This window comes from Onthophagus taurus, chromosome 1 (assembly GCF_036711975.1).
Source record: "Onthophagus taurus isolate NC chromosome 1, IU_Otau_3.0, whole genome shotgun sequence".
Classification (NCBI taxonomy): domain Eukaryota; kingdom Metazoa; phylum Arthropoda; class Insecta; order Coleoptera; family Scarabaeidae; genus Onthophagus; species Onthophagus taurus.
Window position 1 is genome coordinate 36,565,990 of NC_091966.1, and position 24,038 is coordinate 36,590,027.

The 24,038-nt window shown below is 32.6% G+C and overlaps 1 protein-coding gene and 1 non-coding gene across 3 annotated transcripts in view; one reads left to right on the forward strand and one right to left on the reverse strand.

The window, feature by feature from the left end:
• The window catches only part of LOC111421087 (uncharacterized), a 72,681-nt gene that overhangs the window by 6,482 nt on the left and 42,161 nt on the right, over positions 1-24,038 (forward strand). The window lies entirely within an intron of this gene.
• Positions 14,772-14,844, reverse strand: TRNAA-AGC (transfer RNA alanine (anticodon AGC)). The gene has a single exon. It is a non-coding gene; the product is annotated as a tRNA-Ala (tRNA).

A 24,038-nucleotide genomic window follows, 5' to 3' on the forward strand; every position in this document is an offset into this window, starting at 1 on the left:
GTAATTGAAGCTGCTTTATTTTACTTTTTCATCATAACTTTGTCAATGTGGCAGAAACACATACAATGTATGTGTTTCTATAGTTGGCCCATTTGGTTTATTTTAGTTAATCATAGGTTTTAGCCCATTTTAACCTTAAAGTTACCAGATACATAATTTTTAGCTAAACAATTTTTTTCACAGATATGTTTTTTATTTCTAAAGTATCAGAAACCCCGCGATGGTTTTAGCTGTAGACATTGAAAACAAATCAATATTAAGTATTAGAAAACTTTTTAATTTTCTAATAATATTTAATTTAATACTTTAGTGTAGATAAAAATCGATAAGTGAACCTTTTAAATAATAAAATATTCTGGTCGTCTTTAAACGAATCAAGTCACGTTAGAGAGATCTCGTTTGGTGATCAATCCTACAAGAATATTCAATTACATTGAACGTTCTCCAAAAAGCCCGAAGCCTTTTTTGTCTTTTTCCGAACGACATTCGAGGGAATTCGTTGGCGCACCACAGCATTTTTGCTGCTGGAGTAACGCTTTTTCGTAACAATCGCACGAAGTCGTCGATTCTTCCTTTCGCATTCGACGTTTTATTAACTTTTACGAGACGTTTCGTCTATTCCAGCCGGACGGTCAGATGAAGTGCATCTCTCGGAGGTCTTTTGTTAAAAATATATAAATAACCTTCATTCGAAAGACGGATATTTTCATTCACGTCTTCGGCGAACCAAGTCATTTCCTTTGGCATTTCGAAGGACGGGCCTTGTTGGAAAATTTTAATTAAGTTACAGAATGTGCTACCGGGGGTTTGTTAATTCTTGTTGGGGAAATTTCTTAAAGGGGGAAAGCTTGTTTGAATCCAAAATAAGTCGTTACATATTTTAAGGTGTATTACGAGGTTATTAAAGTTGGGTAAGAAATCTTTTGGAAAAAGATTTTCTTTTATGTTGTTAATAAATGCGTTTAACCTCTAGCAATAGAAACTACGGCATCCCTCGGGAGTGAATAAACAAGTCGTGGGCCCACCGGGTGTACTTAACACTTTAACTACATTAATAATTTCACACAAACTGGGGTAGATGTATTAAATTTGTAACATGGCCATTATCTTCTCGGGTTGTGGTGGCGACAACTTGTAGTAGGTGTATATGTGTGTGAAGTAAAAACAAGTTCCCAGTTTAATTCCGGTTTTCCCGGAGGATAAGTACGCTTAGTCCGGGGTGCGATTTAATCGGGCGAAAGCTCAAAAAACGTTCGATTCCGTTCGAAAGCTTCCGCGAAAAAGCCAGAGATTTATAGACGTTGCGACGCCACCGTTTCACTAATGGACGCTGACAAATGGGGTCCCGAACCGACCGTATATCGGTTTATTATTTATGCGATCTCGTATTGTGCGGGCGTCGCGACGCCATCGTTTGTCATCCAAATTGTTTCGCACATCAAAAGTTTTCCGCGAGATGACGAGCGGGACCTTTTTCAACCAAAAAAAAAATTTGCGTCATGATTAATTGGGTTTGTCAAATCAAATTCGGTGCGACTTGTTTGCTGGGAATTAAATTTATGTTGGTTTGTTTGCGAATACAATGGGGCTAACCAAAAAAGGGAAAGTAAAAAAGGTACGAAACGAAGTTTTATTTTTAACTTAAAATTTGATTATTGTGTGCCTTTTTTTATTGCGATTTCAAAAGGCAAAACGGTGTAATAAAACGAACGCATACCTTTTTGTTAAAATTATTAAGGTTTTCCATTTTCCCATCTCCCCTCAATTTTAGGCATTAAAAGAACAGAGGGTGGGTATTTCGTCACGTTTCGAAACTGAAAGGGGCTGTAAAACGGGTCGCTTAAAATGAATTCAGACTGTGGGTGTTTATACGATGAAAATACGATGAGAGGGAGTTTTAATAATTTAAAGAAATTGTATTGGGTGTTTCAAGAATGCTTTGTTAATCGAAAATGTTACGCAAGCAAACATAGTTTGTAGCGAAATAAAAGAATACAGAAATAGAAATACGCTCTTGTTGTGCCAACTTTGAAATTTAAAAAAAAAGACCTGAAGAATTGACAGAAAAAGTTTAAAAACTTACGGAACGTTTTACTGCCTGAAAACTTCATTTTTGTAACGTTTCCTTTTTAGTGGAGTATACAAGATCCCATGTTTGTGACAGTTGCTGCTTGGATATCCCTTAATGTAGCCGTTGGCTACATCGGTCTATCTTATATAGGATGTTGAAGACTGAAATTGCTGTTCCATATTCAATTGCAAAAAAGTTGCAAATTTTAAATGGAAGAATTTAATTCTCTAAAAATCTTCAGTACATGTCCCTATACCTATCTGTTGCAATTGTTGAGATATTGTGGAATTAATCAAAATCATGCAAAGAATGGCAGATTTTGTTTATTTTTATTATTAGTAGGCCATGAAATATATGCGTTTGATACAAGAAATGCATTTACAGAAACAATCAAATGTACAGAACATTTTTAGAGGAAGAGGTACTAGATGTAGATTTAAAAACGTTGGGTATAGTAGACATTGGTTTGGTCGTGGAGGTCCAATACCGCGGCCAGCAAGATCACCTGATCTAATTAACTGCGACTTCTTCCTTTGAGGATACGTCAAAGCCCAAGTGTATGCTAATATTCCAACGACGAAAGAAGATATGAAGTACAGGGTGATTTATTAGCTCACCATCAAACTTTTACATATGATAGCTAATCCAATTACCAAAACAAATGTTCGGGGGATCTAGGTGGCCAAGCAAATGGACCATTAGTACCAATCCACTTGTTTGGAAAATATTGGTTTAACCACTCTTCCGCAATGAGGTGGGGCACCATCGTGCTGGTACCACATATTTTGAATTACATTAAGAGGTATATCTTCAAGTAAATCAAAAAGTGTATTGTTTAAAAAAAAATCTGTAATTTACAGCGTTCAAACGCCCATCAAGTACAATCAAACCTAGTAAATTGTTGTTAAATATTCCACCCCAAACGTTGATGCTGAAACGTTGTTGAAATTTCTTTAGTTTAATCGCATGCGGATTTTGTAATGCCCAGATATGTTCATTATGGTAATTATTTACACCATCTCGTGTAAAACATGATTCATCTGTCCAGAGAACATTTGAAATGAAGTCATTATTTTGGGCATGTTGCTGCAATAACCATTCACAAAATACTAACTGTTGCTGATTATCTCCTGGCTGTAGAGCTTGAACATTCTGTTTACGATACGGATGAAGGACTTCGCGGAACAATACGCGCCATGCAAAATTTTGACATACATGTATGTTGTGTACTATTCTTCGAGTGCTGATTGAGTGAGGATTATCAATTACAGCATTAATTACAGCGTCTTCGTCCTCTACATTAACTACATGTGGTCGAATAGCTTTTGCTGGAGAAGCTATTACCTATTTCTCGAAGTCTTCTGAAAAAATCGCTAAAAACTAAATAATATGGCAAATGACGCTGTGGAAATCTTTCTTGATATTTTTGTACTGATTGTCGAGCATTTCCATTGCAAAAACCATACACGAAAACTATATCAGCATACTCTCTTTTTGAGTTTCTTCTTGTATGTAATACTTAAACCTTACAGCAAACTGACATATTACCATGACAACTTTGTTTTTGTTGAATGTTTGATTTTACTGACTATTAATAAATTCGGTGCAGAAAGCTTTAAAGTGTTATAATTTCGTAAATAATTGAAATAGGACTGAGAATAGGACTCTGAGATCTATATCTTCGCAACCAGTAATATTGCGGTAAAGTTTGTTGTAATCACTGAACATTTCTACGTAACATATATGAATTTGAAAATTTTCGGTTCCGCGGCTTTCAAATTTAAACAGGTGGTAGCCTGATTTGTTCTTAATGAGGGGCATATTTTATTTTTTCCATATTCCATATAGATTCGCGGAAAATCGCGGTTTAGTAGGATGCGATTAAGTCAAAAACGGATGGATTTCAATTTGGTTTTAACCAAAATATGTCAAATAATTACGTTTGTCGACTTTCGTTATCAGTTTTTTAAAGCTATATCCCTCTAATTTTTTAGAGTGATTTGTGGGAATTATAAATTAAAAAGAAACAGTAATAACATGTGCGGGAAAAGGGGGGTTCCATCCAATCGGAAAAGATTATGCTGTGTTCCAGACAGGACGGCGCGCATTTATTTCTTTATGTAGGTAAAATAAAGGCGCGACATCCTGTCTGGAATGCACTATCTTTTTCGATTGGACGAAACCCCACTCTCCCGGCATGGCTTATTTCTGTTTCTTTGAACATCACAAAAATTGATTATTACAGAAAATTTCTACTTACTTCTACCGAACAATGGGGTAATACCTAATATGCTAAAAGGGGTTGTTTGTGGTGTAAATGTTTAGTATAAATATTCGGGCTATCTCCTTATCTGTATCAGTTTGCTTTCTGCACATTTCAATGGCTAAAGTTAAAAATGAGTAGTGTTTACGAATATACAGTAGAGCGTCGATAATCGGATTAATTGTGACCGGACCCTGTCCGGATTATCAAAATGTCCGAATTTTCGAAAAGAACCAATATTAATCCAGTTTTGTGGTTAAATAATTGATAAATAGATAAATAAAACCATTAATTAATATTAATTTTATCATGTATTTTAATAAAAGAATATACATACATGCATATGTAAAGTACAATATGTATTTATAGAATACTGTACAGTTTATACACTGTTAGTGCACTTAAAAAAATCTGTTATTGATTTTTGAACTACAGTAGTAGTTCGCTTTTTTGCGGCAAAATCTTTGATTCGTTTTAATAGAATGAGCTGGGTTGGTGTACTCTCCGTCTGTTTCTCAAGCCATGACATCAGAGTCTCTGCTGCAATAAAAGCTTCCGAATGTGTTGGTCCTGCCTCCTCAATTTCTTCTTTACTTTCCTCCATGGAAACTATTTCTTGATCGCTCAAAATCTGATACCCAGGATCGTTGTTATCAATAGCCAACCACTCATTGGCATCATTTCTATCGCATTGTTCGAATCCTTGGATTTTGCTGCATATTTCTATCACTTTGTTTATACTGCATTTTTCGTTTGCAATTTCATTACCAACAACTTTTGGTAAGAGAATCCCAAGCATCTGCAAGCATGTAAATGGTATCTAATAAAAGCGAGCAGAAGTTGCTTTCTGTAGATTTTTTTCATTTTTTCGATCACTCCCTGATCCAATGGTAAACGAATATTAAGGAAAACTATGTTTTGAATAAAATATGTGTGTTTCATTAAAATTAAACTAAAAACATTTTAAATAAAAAACTTATACAGTAAACCCTCGATATAGCGAACACGCAGGGATGAAAGCAAACCGTTCGTTATAATGAGGTGTTCGTATTTTCGATATAACGAACTAATTCGTTATAATGAATGATAATGGGTAGGTTAACATATCCATGAATCCATGAAATTTTCAGAAACATTCTCTTCTGAATCAGCAAATCTTGAAATTGTGATGTTAATAATTACATAGTTGGATAACTAATAATATTTGTGTTACCTTTGGATTGTATAGAGAGCGGCTAAAACTTCAGCTCTTGAATAAACTTCTTCTTCATCGTGTTCTTCGCCTTCTTTTTTTTCTTCGGTTTCTTGGTCTACATTTACTACTGCTAAATCTATGTCTACTGCTTCTGTAGTTGTTATCGCTCCATCAACGCTGACGTAATCATTAAAACTAACCTGTATCAGTTGAACTGACAAGATTTGTTGATAATTTTCCCATTCTACATCAGCAAATTCAGCCTATCAATAAGTAAAGTATATAAGTAAAAAGCTACACCACGAATGTGACAACGCTCTTATCGCTTGTAAAATGCCAAAATTGCTGCTCTAACAAGTCGTGCGCGATATCGTTTCTTCATAGCCGCAATTATGCATTGATCAAGAGCTTGCAGTGCACTTGTGTTAGCGGGAAAAAAAGTGACCTTAACATTGCGCAAATCAATTCCCATAACGTTATGTGCTGAACAATCGTCCATTGTTAACAACACTTTTCCATGTTGCGTTGAAAACGAAGAAGCCATTCTCGAAATGCTGCAGAAGTTACCCAGGCATTTTTCTGAGCGGTATAATGGCATGGGAAATGGGAACGATCAAATTTATTTAAACATCTTGGGTTTTTTGATTTTCCTACTATCCATAGTTTTAAATTGCTGTTATTGATTCTTTGCTTTTAGTGCTCCCATAACATTTTTTGAATTTAAAATCCAAATTACGGTTTGGTATTAGATTAAAAAGAATACCAGTCTCATCAATATTAAAAACATGTTGATACATCTTGGCTTCAACCCGAAACGTTCGCGAAGTATGTCGTAACTCGTCCATTTCCAAAGCTAAATACTAAAAACTAGCTGGAATATCGTCTAGACTGAGTAGACAAGGAAAATTTTCGTGTTCGCAATTATGATAATAGTTTGCATTGAAATTATATTCTACGGATGAAATAATTGTTCGTAGTTCATTATAATGAAAAAAGTGCCATATAAAATGTGTTGAAGGCATTTGTGGCACAATTTTGGTTCGCAATAACGAGAATTCCATTACATCGGTGTTTGCTATATAGAGGGTTTACTGTATGACAAAAACTTATGATTATGAACACTTGTTATACAGAGACATGAAATTGCATAGTAAGAAAACACGTTATAAGAGTACCGTGTTATATGGGAAATCACTGTACTTTGTTTTTTGAATGTACAATCAGAAAAAGAGATGACATTTTTTCGATTTTTTCCGTCAGAATTCGGATTATCGACAGACCGGATTTTTGACGTCTGGATCAACGCTCTACTGTATTTACAAGTATGGGTGGTAAAAAAAGATGAGCGAGGTTCTTTATACCGTGCAGTGAGACGTACAGTACGTGGCAGAAAACCTTTCAGTCGTCATATTCTGAAACATCAAGGAAAGAGTACGACCAGTGCAGCTAAGAAATTGTAAATAAACGAAAATGACTACAACATCAACGTTAATGCAGCTTTTAGATATCGTTTTATTGATTTTGTTTCACTTTCTAACGTTGTTGTTAAATAATGTGGATAAGAAATTAAATGTGATAGAATCCATGTTGCAAGATTTTTATATAATTAAGAAATAAAAGACAATAACTTCTTTCTTGCTTTTTTTTATAATTACATTATTACATTATTTTAATTACAATACTTACAAAATCACAGAAGGTCTTCCCATGGGAATGCCTCTTTCTGGTGTACTCTCAGATATTTTTCTTAATCATTTTGAAACTAAATACATTGTCAATGAGGTTAATCCTTTTGATAAGTATATCGTTAAGTGGCTCAGGTACGTTGACGATGTTTTTTGTATATGGGAGGGCGATATGGAGGATTTAAATAAATTTCATCAATACCTTAATAAATTGCATAAAAATCTTAAATTTACCCTAGAAATTGAAAAGGATAAATCTTTGAATTTCTTAGACCTTACAGTTAACAATTCAGATAATAAATTTGAATTTGACATCTATAGAAAAACAACTTCTATTGATACCATTATTCCGTTTGACTCCAATCATCCTCTATCACAAAAATTGGCAAGTTTTAGATTTTATGTTAATAGAGCTTTTAAATACCCTTTATCTGATTATAACAGAACAAAAGAATTTAACCATATTTTTGAGTTAGCTAAATACAATAAATTCCCAATTCATATCATTAGAAATTTAATAAGAAAAATTAATATAACATTAGATCCACTTTATTCGAAAACACCCAACTCCAAAATATTTAAATCCATACCTTACACTCCTATAACTTTTTCTGCTAAAAAAATCTTTGCTTCTTATAATATTGCCCTTTCTTTTTCCAATAATAGTTCAATTAATAAATTATTATCTAATTACCATTTTAATAATTACAACATTGAGAATGAGAGTGGAATTTATTTGATCAGTTGCTCTAATTGTAACGCTATATATATAGGTCAAACGGGACGAAAGTTGGGTAACAGAATAAGTGAGCATGGATATAAAACTACATGCAATGTTTATAAACATTCAATCAGTACAGGGCATAAAATTGATTATAAAAATATTAAATTATTACATAGGGTTGATAAAGGTTTCAAAATGGACCTTTTGGAGGCATATGAAATAACAAAATTTTCGAAAAATGATAAATATACGTTGTTAAATGATCAACTAGATTTAAAGTTTACACCCCTTTTTAACGTTCTCCAAAATTCATAATTTATTTCGATTTTCTACATTTTTATACATTCAACTATACACACATTTTTATATATTCCCGCTTTATGATTTGCATGTCAATTTTAGTATTTCGCGCATACTCCGTCCTCCGTGTTCCGTAATTTTTTCACCAACTCCATACGTCATCGTTTTTCGTTTTGATATCATGTCGTGTCCGTGTTTTTTAAATTTTTCATTTTAATCTGTTAACATCCGTTTATTAAAGTGTTTTCATCCTTTTACTTTATCATGTAAGTGGTCATTTCTTGCTGTTTTGTCAAGTTTTACATTTATTTTTTCTATTCTAGTTTTACTTCTCTCAAAAACGTAACATAACCCTATTTTGGATTTTGAATCCCTCTTCTTTGAACTTGACTTCCAGTATTTTCACTACAAAATGTTTTATGCAAGATTTATTTCAATATGATGTGCTCAATTTTCATAAATAGATTTTATTGACCGTAAGTTTAATAATTATAGAATTAAGTTTATATGTAATTATTTTTAACCTAAATGTAGATTCGGCTGAGGATGACTGTTTAGTCGAAACCGGTACCGAGGAAATATATAAAAAAAGCAAGAAAGAAGTTATTGTCTTTTATTTCTTAAGAAATTAAATTTTTACAAACAGCTCAACGTGGTTCATCTTACTTAACATTCATAAATTACAACACAAAGTTGGTTTGAAAAGTCTTTACGTAACTCTGTAACTGCAGATTGTTTGAAGGCAAAAAAAACAGTTCTAAACATCTTAGTAGTTACTTTAACAGTGCATTCTAGTAATTTTAATAATTATGCGATGCTATATTAAGGACGAACTCGTTCGATTCAGAATGGAACTAAACCGAACAAAGATAAATATTGTTCTATATATTCAGCCTAACTTTGCCTCGCTTAGTTTTAGTGGCCGCCTCCGTAAGATTACATTGGGGCTAATTTCCAAACAACTTAGCTTGGCTAAGGGCTCTCTTGCCCGTATATCCCTAAACGCCACATATGCCACAGTAATTGAATCACATTCTAGTATTATAATAACTATTATAATACTAAAGAAAATCGCTGGGAATTGAATGAAAGGTTCGGTGTCTGGTTTTCATTATAAGTACCTCAAATCTCAACATTGTACGATTTCAAAAGACACATATCTCTCTTTGGTGTTCTGTTTCAGTCGACGAATCGTTAGAACTTTTGAAAAGTCTCTTTTCGTCGCTTGGATTACTGTCGGCGGTGGATGATAAACGCCAAAAAGAATGATGGATGAACCTCTCGTTCACTGTATCGGAAATGATCACACCCTCTCCTTTCCCACCATATCAACGAGACGACGGTTGTAGACTTTGTAAAGGTTCTATCGTACCATTTCCAAGCCACAATTCATAATTTGATCTTAACGGGGATAAGATTCAAAGGAAAATGAACGTAAACAGTTAAAGTAAAAAAAGAGATATGAATGAAGCAGATGGAAAAAACGGGGAGAAAGCCGCCCCCCTGAACGCGGTAAATGCGTTCGATTCACAAGCCGCCGCCACATTTCGAACGGAATATTAACGATCCGGACAAATTGACGTTTTCGCCGTTGGGGGGCCTCCGCTTTTTGAGTGATATTCACGGCTTCAGTGAATGGGACCGAATAAATTTCAATTTAAAACTCAACCCTTGACACCTTTTCTTTTCGATTTATATACAAAAAGTGTACATGTTTTTTCTGCAATAAAATGAAAATATAAAAAAGAAATAAAAGAAATACTTGTAGAAAATTTTCATACGATTTACTGTACACGATAAGCATACATTAAAAATTCATTTACCCAATGACCTCAAACTTACTAGTAACCCAATTCATTACAATGTGAGCTTTTTCAAATCTCGTGACAAGAAGTTATTACTTTCCGAGCTTTTAAGTATCGCGATTGTAGTTTGTAGTTTAAAAAAAGAGAACATTGATTAAAGGGTCGTAAACGTTTAACAAGTAAAGTTAATTTTAAAACCACATCTAGATAATGATTTAAATATCTTAATGTATATAACCAATTAAAGTTATTACTCGTTAATTAAATTTCAATTAATTCAGCTGGTTGTTTAATTACAAAAATGACTTGGATTTAAATGTTTTTAACGTTTGATTTAGAAAGTTAGAAGTCAGGACGAGCTTGGAAACTATTTAATTGAATTTCAAATGTAAATTTTGTCACTGTACCATTTATTACATTCCTTTCCACTTTCCTATTAGTTGTGCCAGCTTTCGAGAAAAAACTTCGCGCTAATATTGAATCAAACTTTTCGACATGGTGCATAACTCACCGAGTATTTGGACGTGGTTCCCGTTTTCAATTTATTAATCGAAACGACGTCTAAAACTTATCCAACTAAAAATAACGAAAATAAACCGTAAAATAATAACAAAGTCGTTAATTAATTACATCTTCAATTTCTCGTTCATAAGCCAAAGCTCGACTTTGGATTGTGTATTATTTATAGCGACAATTTCCCATTATGCCAGAAACTTTGCAACGTAAACATCTCACGCGTTGTGGGAAAAAAGAGAGAGAAAACTGCCCGGGGTTGGAACAAAAAACTCCTACGATCGAACTTTGTGGAAAAGCCGCAATAGCGACCTCAATAACTCAAAACTTGGAATCCAGCTTAACCACTAGCATAGAAAACCGGAACATTTTTTGCGGAAATGTCAGTTCTGGAAAGTAACCAGGTGTTGTAACTTGGTATGATAACAATGAAATGAAACCAACTAAAATAAAAGTAGGTTTTAGTTTTAAAATGTGTTTAAATTTATTTTAATTTCCCAGCAAGAGAGAAAAAATTGCTGCAATTTTTTTTAAGAAAATTTATGAGTTTCTTCTTTCTCTTTAAAACCTTATTAAGTGTTTCTAAATTCTTTGGATTATCTGTTAACTCATTCTCTTGCCGGCGAAGACTATAACATAATAAGGGAGAACAGATGCAAGATATAGAAGACAAATCTCATCTTTTGCAACAAAATAGGTCTAAATAGTTTTATGGGCAAACGGGATAGAATTGAAACCAAATAACAAGGTTACAAACATTGTGACTTATCTTCCAGGTGTGTTAGGAGAAGAAGGAAGGTCCATTTAAAATCGACAATTCAATAATTACATTAAACTGAAACTAGAACTAATAGTACATTACTAGAACTAACACTACACCTAGAATTAGAAACTTTCGAGTTAAGCCGTGCGTCTTTTGAAAAAGTGTTTGACGTTTCGGATGCCATGTCGCAACCTTCTTCAGAAATAAATCATTTCGAACTTGTTTCTCAACAATAAAGTACGGATATGCTGGACGAAATAGTAATGGAGGTATCTTTTGGGTTTCTACATTTGGTCGTTGGTTGGAAAACAATAATATTGCTTTCTAACCAACAACTTCGTTATCTTCAACAGATATCCAAACGATTTCATTTTTTGGCCTTTTGTAGACCAAGCTTTTTTGGTTAGATCTTTTCTAGACTGTTCTGGTAAAGTATGATTGTATAAACATTGGTAATTTTCAATTAATTGAACGAATTGCAACAGTTGATCACTTTTATCATCAATTTTTAGTGTTATTATTATTTATAAGGCGTCCCCTCTACGCCAAGCAAGCGACACTGACGACATGCTTGCATGTTTAGACGAAACCGCGACATTTCGTCGCCATGTACAAGTTTTCTTACACTTTCGTATGTATTCTTACAATCGCGTCTAAAACTCGTCTATGACGAGCAGTTCCGTGTGGAGAAGGCCTCAAGAATAAAGAACACATTTTCACAGAGTCAAAGCATATGAGCTATTAAACAAACCACTGGGGAGAAGGCAAAACCAGAAATGGTGAGTATTTGTAATGTTGCCAAAGATGGTAACTTTCTATAACATGGACAAAAACACCCAGCGGTGGTCTTTGCATAGCTTTTACTGATTGCGAATTGAATAAAAGTCGATGAATGTGTTTTTCTAGTTTACTAAAAGAAAATATGAAAGAAACAGCTGAACAAGAAGCGAAACAGTTCGTGAAGCTGCTCAACACTTTCTGCCTCCAAAAAGTAGTAGGATCTTTCTACACATAAACGGGGTATTGTAAATATTGTAAATGGAGGAACACCCCATTCGCAGGGTTCTGTAAGGATCTATGCTGAGTTCTCTGCTGTTTACCATTTTTGTAGATGACTTGATAACGCTCTGCGCAAATGCATGCTGATAATGTCAAAATGTGCTAAGTCTTCAGGAAGACCTTGTTTTCTTTTTAAACATTCATGATTTTAGATTTAAAAAACAACTAAAAGAGATTTTGTTTGTACAACAATTTAATCTACAAACAACACATCCTATTCAATATTTCTATATATGTTTGAGTGTTTAGGTTGTTTGATTTTTTGGAATTCCAAACCTGTGAGATGTAGGTTTAAGCCATAACAATTGTGTTAGGCCTATTGTTATAGATTTAGAGCTACTTACAGCCTCCTGTACTTTAGAATATATATGTATAGTGCGGAGCTCAAACATTTTCAAATCATCCAAGCGTTTAAAGAAAGGCTTAAAATTAATTGAGATCTCCTTTTTATTTTGACAAACCCAATGTTACTTTTAGAGCTCAATTATTATTAACAAAAAACGTTGTTCTTTCTTCTTCTAACGAATTCTCTGAACTAATTCTCTTTGAAGCAAGCTCTTTCAAGTTTTGTCTGTTCACTGCGACAGACTTCCAAGCCGATTAGAAATGTTTTATACTCATTTTCATTCATTCATTTTTAATTTTAATTGTTTTAGTACCAAACGGCATTAAAAAAGCTGATAATGAGTATGAAAAAATTCAAGACCATAGACATGGTAAAAAGTTGCTGTTTCCATTCAGTATTTTTGGTAGCAAATATGATGATGAATTACATTTACGTTTACAGAATAATTTATTTTTTATCAGCAAAATCTTTACCGATTCTGACAACGTACAATATGAGGATTCTCAAAGTTGTTCGGATTCTGCTCAATTCAATCAGGACTCATTATCTCTGGGAGGAAGAACTTGAACGAAGAAGGAAGAAGGCTCTAGGTGGTATAGATACGAGTTGTGTCTCGAAAAACATAGAATTGGGTGCGACACAGTTTTTTTTACAATAATCTGGAGTAACTACATCCAATAATTATTCTTTCTGTTGCCGTACACTTCAAAGTCAATCTTTAATACCATTTTTAATAAACGACAAATTAACTCAGCAATTTCTCAAATTTTATATAAACTAATGTGGTCACCCTGGAAACTTGTAGTTTGGTATAATCTAACCTCAAACATTCTTTTATAACAGGAATAAATTTCATTTCTTAATTCCTCACATAACTATAATCCCAGTAGGATTATTCTCAACATCCTTCAATAATTGTTCTTCGTTGTGCCATGTATGTAAATTCTCGAGATCGGCCAATGCACAAAGTACGGTTTGTATTTTTATTTATATTTTCAATTGTTATGAGATATGGATGATGGCAATTCGAAAATTGTGCAAGTGCATAAAACTTTTATCATATCAATGTATTCTTTGTTAGCATACCCTGCGTAATGACCATGGAATTTTTGTCAAATGCCAAATCCATTCTGCATCACTTTACATTCAGAAAATCAGATTATACATATATATGACACATATATTAAGGTCATTGCGGAAAACAACATTATTACATGTATCATCTATTACATTAAATTATCATATCTAATCTTGAAATAAATCAATATCAAATTTTTCACCATACATATTGGACATTCTCCATCAAAGATGGGGTATTTACTGCATAGAGAACAAGGGGTTGAGGTAGATATTTGATTTGGCAATCGTCTTATTCGAATGAGAAATGTATACATATAAGACCGGGATTCTCTTCGCTTAGTAAACAATTTCAAGGCAATTGGTTTGTTCATCGGATTGCAATTTGCTCTTCCGTTAATGATTTTCGCTGTAGATACGTTTTAAATTCGATAATAATAATACATTTAATTTATTGCCATTAAATTACGGATCGGATACAAAATTTATGATTGGCACTCATTTCGATGCACTCCCAATTAATTATTCAAATATTCCGTGACAGCTCATCAACCTGTAATTGCTTAATTAGAACCGGCCGACGTGGTCCCAAATTGGACAATTGAATTATTGCCGTCGTATTACCGCGGTTTGGTGCCGACATTGTGCTGAAATGCAAATGCTTACTTTGTGGTGTTACGTATCGCTCCTGTGTGTAATTGGAGCGTGGTCAAGTCAAAAGCTGTATAAGTAACGATTCGAATCATTATGTACGATTTGAGATTACATTTACTGAACAATAATGACACTCAGTCATTCCAGTACACACTCATAGATCAAATGAATTATTTTGGTCTTATATGTTGTGATAACTCTGTGTCCACAAAATTTTGGAATCACTTATTGGAATCACACTATGACTTCGTTCTGGGGGGAGCTGCAAAATATTGTGTTTTGTTTATGAGTAAGTAATAGATAGAAGGTAAAAAGTTGGAGGCGCCGGGCATCGATCCCGGTACCTCTCGCATGCTAAGCGAGCGCTCTACCATCTGAGCTACGCCCCCATATATTTGTGTCAAAAAACAGTTACAATTCCGGAAAAAAACGGTTCTATTTTTCACTTTAATTCAATTTATTATGCATTCATTACATAAGATAGTGCTGATGAAATGAATAATGTACCGCAAAAACTCAACGTACAAAATACATATACACTTCATGTCAAAGTCTATATCTTAACTTGTGCTGTAGTCAGAAATATTTGCCCTATGAAGCATACATGCATTATTATATGCTGCTATAGCCGACTTTATTGAGACCATGATCCCTCCACAAGTTATCACTCCCCTTGTCTTCAGTGATGCTTGCTTTTGAACAAAATGAAAATCATACATTATTTCCATTATATTATTTTATACAGACTGCATCAGTATTTAAAAAAAACCTGCAAGAACAGTGAAAAGAAAAGCTGTCATTTTTCAGAACTAAACTTAAAGGATGTGAGTACGAGCAAGAGGATTCAAAGATAAATTAATGTTTGGTATCTTCCAATTGAGCAAGGAAGATAATATTGCTCTGTCTCTAAAGTAAGTCTACGAAGATAAAATTGCTACAAACCATCAGAAGTGGTAACGGTGAAATATTATGTTGTAGAATCACTTCAAAAGTGTTAATATAAAGTTTTTCAAAAAATTTATGTCATTAATTTGTTAACTTTGTCAGGATTGGTATGAAAAACGATCACATTCCAAGACCTTCAAGAACTCATGACTGACTTAATCTGATTCAGGTATCAATTTCAAATTTTGGAAACTTTCATTGAGTTGTATATAATCGTTTAATACATGGGGTTTAAATTAGACATATCTTTTTGCCGTGACACACATTTATTCATATTTAACAGTTCAAAGTTTGTTGGAATGCTATCTTTCTTTCAATCAGCTATTCAATTTATACTCTATCTTATGTTGCAATACCGATTCAGGATAAGCTCAAGATCGATGTCTAAGATAATAATAATAATAAGCGAATATCTATTGCTTTGGTCTATAACCATTAAATAAATGAACACTCACAGCACCAATCTATTTTTCAATTATTGTGGTCAGACCAGCGTTGCCAACCTATGCCGGCCAATTGTCGGTAGAATCAATATTAAAAAATATTATACGGGTGTATCTGAATGACGTTCTTAATGAAACTTCAAGGGGCGATTCTTAATAGGCTTGATACGTGTCCTATTATGAGCTAAACTTATTTCCCAAATTTCATTTTCCTGGTCTTTATGGTTTTCTAGGAAAAAAAATTAAACCAAAATTTTCTGTCAATTTTGGAGCTCCCCAGGGGAGTCGAAATCGTTCATAGTTCATATAAGAAAGTACCCTTAAAGTTTGCTAAAGAATCCTGAATCGAAACGAAAGAATCTAAAGAGTCCTGAAGTTTGGGAACGTCATTCAGATACACCCTGTATAACAATATTGCTCTCTTTTACTTTTGCTCTCAGATGCGGAAATATCGAGAAAAGTACGAAAATGTGGAAATTAGATGAAGGACATAAGTTGTAGAAAATTTTATTCTTAACAATATCGCTCTGTGTCTAATTTGTTTTTAGATGCTTAAATATTGAGAAAAACACAAAAATATGGAAATTTGATGAATTCATAGTTTTACAAGTTGATAATGGTAACACTGGGGATTCGGAGCATATTAGAAAACGAATTTTAGAACAAAAGTTGTAGAAAATTTCATTCTTAACAATATTGCTCTCTTTCTAATTTGTTCTTAGATGCTTAAATATCGAGAAAAATACGAAAATGTGAATATTTGATGAATTCTTTGTTTTTTGCAAATTGTTGATGGTAACACTAGGGATTTGGAGCATATTACAAACAAATTTTTAGAACAAAAGTTGTAGCAAATTTTATTCTTAACAACATTGTTCTGTTTCTAATTTGTTCTTAGATGCTTAAATATCGAGAAAAATACGAAAATATTAAAATGATGAATTCTTTTTTTTTTGCACGTAGTTGCTGGTGACACTGGGGAATTTGAGCGTATTACAAAAAAAACTTTTACAACAAAAGTTGTAGCAAATTTTATTCTTAATAATATTGCTCTCTTTTACTTTTGCTCTCAGATGCGAAAATATCGAGAAAAACACGAAAATGAGAAAATTTGATGAATTCGTAGTTTTACAAGTTCTTGATGGTAACTCTCGGGATTCGGAGCATATTACAAAAAAACTTTTAAAACAAAAGTTGTAGCAAGTTTTATTCTTAACAATATTGCTCTGTTGCACTTTTGCTCTCAGATACGTAAATATCGAGAAAAATACGAAAATGGAAAAATTTGATGAATTCGTAGTTTTACAAGCTGTTGATGGTAACTCTGCGGATTCGGAGCATATTACCAAAAAACTTTTAAAACAAAAGTTGTAGCAAATTTTATTCTTAACAATATTGTTCTGTTTCTAATTTGTTCTTAGATGCTTAAATATCGAGAAAAATACGAAAATATTAAAATGATGAATTCTTTTTTTTTTGCACGTAGTTGCTGGTGACACTGGGGAATTTGAGCGTATTACAAAAAAGACTTTTATAACAAAAGTTGTAGCAAATTTTATTCTTAATAATATTGCTCTCTTTCAATTTTGCTCTCAGATGCGGAAATATCGAGAAAAATACGAAAATGGGAAAATTTGATGAATTCGTAGTTTTACAAGCTGTTGATGGTAACTCTGCGGATTCGGAGCATATTACCAAAAAACTTTTAAAACAAAAGTTGTAGCAAATTTTATTCTTAACAATATTGATCTCTTTCAATTTTGCTCTCAGATGCGGAAATATCGAGAAAAATACGAAAATGGGAAAATTTGATGAATTCGTAGTTTTACAAGTTGTTGATGGTAACTCTCCGGATTCGGAGCATATTACAAAAAAACTTTTAAAACAAAAGTTGTAGCAAATTTTATTCTTAACAATATTGATCTCTTTTAATTTTGCTCTCAGATGCGGAAATATCGAGAAAAATACGAAAATGAGAAAATTTGATGAATTCGTACTTTTACAAGCTGTTGATGGTAACTCTTCGGATTCGGAGCATATTACAAAAAAACTTTTAAAACAAAAGTTGTAGCAAGTTTTATTCTTAACAATATTGATCTCTTTCAATTTTGCTCTCAGATGCGGAAATATCGAGAAAAATACGGAAATGAGAAAATTTGATGAATTCGTAGTTTTACAAGTTGTTAATGGCAACACTGGGGATTCGGAGTATATTACAAAAAAACTTACAACCTTACTTCAGTTGGATAAATACTTCAATTGTTTTGAAAGCAAAGTCGTATATCGGTAGACTATCTTCTATATCGGTAAATCTACCGATAAATTGGTACGGTTGGCAACGCTGGATCAGACACAAGCCCAATCTACTAAAAAGTGCCAATAACTAAAAATTGTTAAAGAGATGGCAAGGCATAAATGTAAATTTTCCTGAAAGAAAAATATAAAACACATTTTTGATGTTACACAAAACAAGACAAAAAACAAGTTGACAAATCGATCGGGTTTAGGGAAGAATCTACATGCTATCTAACAAACTTGTAAAATATAACACACAAGCAGAGTTTTGTTTAGGTAGCTGAGGTTGCCACTTTCTAATTTATGGAGAGATAAAAAAATGCTTCAAGTTCCAAGAATGAATCCATTCAGAAATAACTCAACGGTGAAGTAATTGGTACATAATTCCATAATATCAAGTAGCAATATCTGTTTGTGTAAAAACCCATCCTGATAACATGTTAAGTAAAACGACACCATTGAAATTTAAATGTAATTTGTAAAAATTAGGAGCAAGAAAGAAAACATGGGGGTGGACTAGACGAAAAATTTAAATCCCCTAGTACTCTTTTACGAGTCTGGGCGTGTGTAAACATTGGGAGGCGATCGATGCCGTGCGAAATCCTAAAAAGTATCCTTGGGCACTGAGCCAAGTAGGTGGATCCTTTTGGATAGGGTTACATCAGCGAAACGACGATCCCGTATGATTTGAATAGAAGGGGGATTCTACGAAAAATATTCAACTCTTGGTAAAGTTTGAAAGTAACTTGGGGATGTTCGCCTAATAAGCATACATCAACAAAAATTATCATAACACCCTGTATGTATTCATCAATGTTAATCTATTTCATTTTATAAATTCCTTTGTATACATTAAAAATCGTAAATAAATTACATTGTTGTTGTTGATTTAATTAAGCAAAGTGAATTTACTCGATTTATTTTCTTGTGCTTCGACCGAAACAAAGAAAAGAAACTCTATTTAATTTAGCTACCTTTTGTTTTTACACCGTTTTCTCTGCATTAAGCGAAGAAATAAATCGTAATTGAAGTTTACCACGGTAAATTATCCCGAAAAAGACAATACCACCAACCAACTTCACCGTCTCGTGTTTCGAGGTAGAAATCCAGCCAGAAATATTATTCCACTTTACCACTGTCTCGGGTCAAACCCGCTTTGAGGGATTTTATTTCTTCTCGTTGAATTTCAGAGTCGGAGAAATTAAAATGAGACGTCGACCCTGACAAAAAAAATCCTCTCTAAAAAACTAATCCGTAGGGAAATAAAAAACGGATTTTGGTATCTTAAAGAATTCTTTTTAGAAAAATTACTGTCTCATAAAACCGTTTTGTCATTCGGTTGTTATTCGGATGGAAATCTGCATAAAGCTCATTTGTCGGCGCGCAATTGTTCGGCGGCAAAAAGAACTAATTTGCATCGCGAAGATAAAACACGTAGCAGAGTTATTGCATTCGGACACGAAATATGCAGAACGGTAACGTTAATGATATACAATTTAATGCCAGACCACTTCGCTCGAAAGCGGCTTCATCTGGAACGATGCCAAATTCCAAAATCCTCTTAATGCTCATTTGATATATGCCCAGTTTCAATAAACGAGGACTACCACATTCGTATTGCGTATATACGTTTTTCATTTTATATCGATCGATATTCAATAAAACCGTCGCGGAATTACTCCCGATATTAACCAACTTAACTGCGTTCCGGTTCATCCTAACGTTAACATTCCATAACAAACTTTTCGAATAAGAAATTCGAAAGTTATGACTTAAAATTATACTTCGCAAGAATGCCAACGACTCGATTACGTTGGGAGTTATCTCTCAAGAGACTTCCAATGGTTATCGTCGAATTCTAAGTGGCTCGATTCCCGTCCCAATAAATTGAATTAAAACTGCTCAGTCTCCCTCACGGAAATGGACTCAAAGCGAACCCTTTCAACTTCGAGGTCATTAAAGAAGTTGGCGCCCCCTTCGCGGCTGCTAGAAAATTGTTAACAAGTCTTGTTACACAGTTTTACAGATTTCAGACGGAGCAAACACAATTTAACTTGTGCTACTGATGCACCCCCGCATGGGGGCGCTATGAACTACCCGATTTCAACCCGATGTTGGACTACTCACCTTCGCCAAGTACATATTGGCCTCAGAGTTTCAAAGAACTTTTCTGTCTGGGTGAATTTACTCCATAGGAGAGTAGAGTAGTGTCTCTGAACTCGGGTTAGAAGTCGAGTCAACAAATTTAACCTTTGAAACTACAAGAAGAGGAAATTGTTCTGCTTTTTTGTAAAAATACTTTTCAAGTAATAGGATTTTTATTTATATGTAGTAGTCTCATTTTATTACTTTGACGAATATTAGTAGATGTTTAAATCAATATTAATTTAATTCATATTAATGGGTTCGTTTTTAATTCAAAATGATTTGTATTTTTTTCGACTTATTCAAATTAACATTCTTATAATAACATTAACAGTTTATAATAATAAACCCAATAATAAATATAGTATTTAACAATTTGCCGGCTGATATGAATATAACATAAAAAATTGTGAATAATGGACAATCTCGCTGGTTAACACACGATTTTCGTCGCCCTCCTCTGTTATCTGCAGTATCTGCGAACTGTTTCAAGACAAAAACAATCAGTTGATGGTGCTGCACTTAAAGCTAGATACCACGCTGATAAAGCTAGAGCTAAAACTTTCCTTGCGCCCATAAATGCAATCCCTTAATGCTTAATACTCTTTGCTTTGACATGCAACAAATTCAACCTCTCCTGAAGGCGCCTATTCAAGGATCATATGCCTTCTATGTAACTGATATGTACACCAAGAACCCACATTTTTATTTATGGACAGAAATCGAATAAAGATTTTGAAATACGGTTTTGTTTATTAAAAAGTATATACCTTGCTCCATAAATTGTGAATATTTCATAAAGATATATTAAGAATTCGATTTTTTAAAAATGATTATAGAAATCTGTTGTCTTCATAAAATTATAAAAATTCGAGATGACTTAAAAAGTCATTATCTTAGATTTTCAAATACGGTTTAATTTATTGATAAGTACATACTTTTCTCAATAAATTGTGTGTGTTTCATCAAAATATCGTACAAATTCGTTTTTTTGACGATTTTTAAAAAATGATTGTAGAAATCGGTTTTTATCATAAAATCATAAAAATTCGGGTTGATTTAAAAAACTATTATCTCATTTACGAATAGAAATTTTCAAGTACGGTTTTGTTTATTGAAAAGTACATACTTTGCTCTATAACTTGTGTATGTTTCATCATAACATCTTACAAATTCGATTTTTTGCGATTTTTTAAAAATGATAGATAATTGTTGTCTTTATGCAATCATAAAAATTCGAGTTCACTTAAAAAATCATTATCTCATTAACGAATGAATATTTTCAAGTACGGTTTTGTTTATTGACAAGTACATACCTTACTCTATGAATTGTGATTTGCTATTTCATCAAGATATCTTAAGAATTGTATTTTTGGCGATTTTTTAAAAACGATTAGAGAAAATTGTTGTTTTCATTAAATCATAAAAATTCAGGTTGACTTAAAAAATTATTATCTCGTTAACGAATAGGGATTTTCAAGTACGGTTTCGTTTATTGAAAAGTATATACTTTGCTCTAAAAATTGTGTATGTTTCATCAAAATATCTTACAAAATCGATTTTTTAAAAATGATTGTAGAAATTTGTTGTCTTCATAAAATCATAAGTATTTGGGTAGACTTAAACATTAATATCTCGTTAACGACTAAAGATGTTCAAGTACGGTTTTGTTTATTGAAAAGTACATACTTTGCTCTATAAATAGTGTATGGTTCATCAAAAAATCTTACAAATTCGATTTTTTGGCGATTTTTTAAAAATGATAGATAATTGTTGTCTTTATGCAATCATAAAAATTCGAGTTGACTTAAAAAGTCTTTAGCTTATTAACGAATAGAGATGTTTATATACGGTTTTTTTTATTAACAAGTACATACCTTGCTCTATGAATTGTGATTTGCTATTTCATCAAGATATCTTAAGAATTGTATTTTTAGCGATTTTTTAAAGACGATTATAGAAAATTGTTGTTTTCATTCAATCATAAAAATTTGGGTAGACTTAAACATTAATATCTCGTTAACGACTAAAGATTTTCAAGTACAGTTTTGTTTATTGAAAAGTACATTCTTTGCTCTATAAATTGTGTATGTTTCATCAAAATATCTTACAAATTCGATTTTTTTTAAATGATGGATAATTGATGTCTTTATGCAATCATAAAAATTCCAGTTGACTTAAAAAGTGATTATCTCATTAACAAATAGAGATTTTTATGTACGGTTTCGTTAAGTACACTGGGGCAAGTGTGAATTAGGGGCAAGGGTGACCCATATATATTGGAACAATTACTTTAATATATGTGGGTCACCCTTGCCACTAATTCACACTTGCCCCAGTGTACCTTATTGAAAAGTACAACTTTGCTCTATAAATTGTGTATGTTTCATCACAATATCTTACAAATTCGATTTGTTGACGATTTTTTAAAAATGATTGTAAAAATTTGGGTACACTTAAAAATTAATATCTCATTACCGCATAGAGATTTTCAAGTACGGATTTATTTATTGAAAAGTACATACTTTGCTCTATAAATTATGTATGTTTCATTGAAATATCTTAGAAATTCGATTTTTAATGACTTTTTAAAAAATTTAAGAAAATTGTTGTCTTCATACAATCATAAAAATTCGAGTTGATTTAAAGAGTCATTATCTCATTATCGAATGAATATTTTCAAGAACGGTTTTGTTTATTAAAAAGTACATACTTTGCTCTATAAATTGTGCATGTTTAATCAAAATATCTTACAAATTCGATTTGTTGACGATTTTTTAAAAATGATTGTAGAAATTTGTGGTCTTCATAAAATCGTAAAAATTCGGGTACACTTAAAAATTAATATCTCATTATCGAATGAATATTTTTAAGTACGGTTTTGTTTATTTAAAAGTACATACTTTGCTCTATAAATTATGTATGTTTCATTGAAATATCTAACAAATTCGATTTTTAATGACTTTATACATAATTTAAGAAAATTGTTGTCTTCATACAATCATAAAAATTCGAGTTGGCTTAAAAAGTCATTATCTCATTATCGAATGAATATTTTCAAGAACGGTTTTGTTTATTAAATAGTACATACTTTGCTTTATAAATTCTGAATATTTCATCAAGATATCTCGAAAATTGTGTTTTTGGCGATTTTTTAAAGATAACTAGATAATTTAGTTACTTAGTTGCTTCAAATTTGAGCGGATAAAAGATATGACAGTGAGATATGACTCAGTTTTTTTATTTATCGATCCACTACAGTACACAAGATCCAAAATCGAAATGAGAGAGAAAAGCAGAATTTTGACATCACCTGTTACACTCGACTTATATCACCAAACTGAAATCAAGTTTAAAAAAGATAATGACAGGCAAAGACCATCGAAAAAGTGGTTCAGTTGTCTTCAGTAGACCTAGACTTTTACATTATCTGCAAACGATATTTTTCAAAAAAGGTGAAGAGAAATTTTTCAATTAATTATAACTTCTATTAGAAGCATACGCGATTGCCATATTACAAATGATGTGCAATATATTGCAATCATGATAATTATTTTGCATACCACTTTATTTAATTAATTACACATAGAGGTTCAGAAATGCTAACTCATTTCATACAACACAATATTACCTGTTCAATGCAATGACAATAATTGTTATATTATAATTATAAATCCATCAACATTTATCATATTTTAATTAAAGAGAATGTGAATTCAAACCATGTCTAGACTATTGGACGATAACACAAAGCT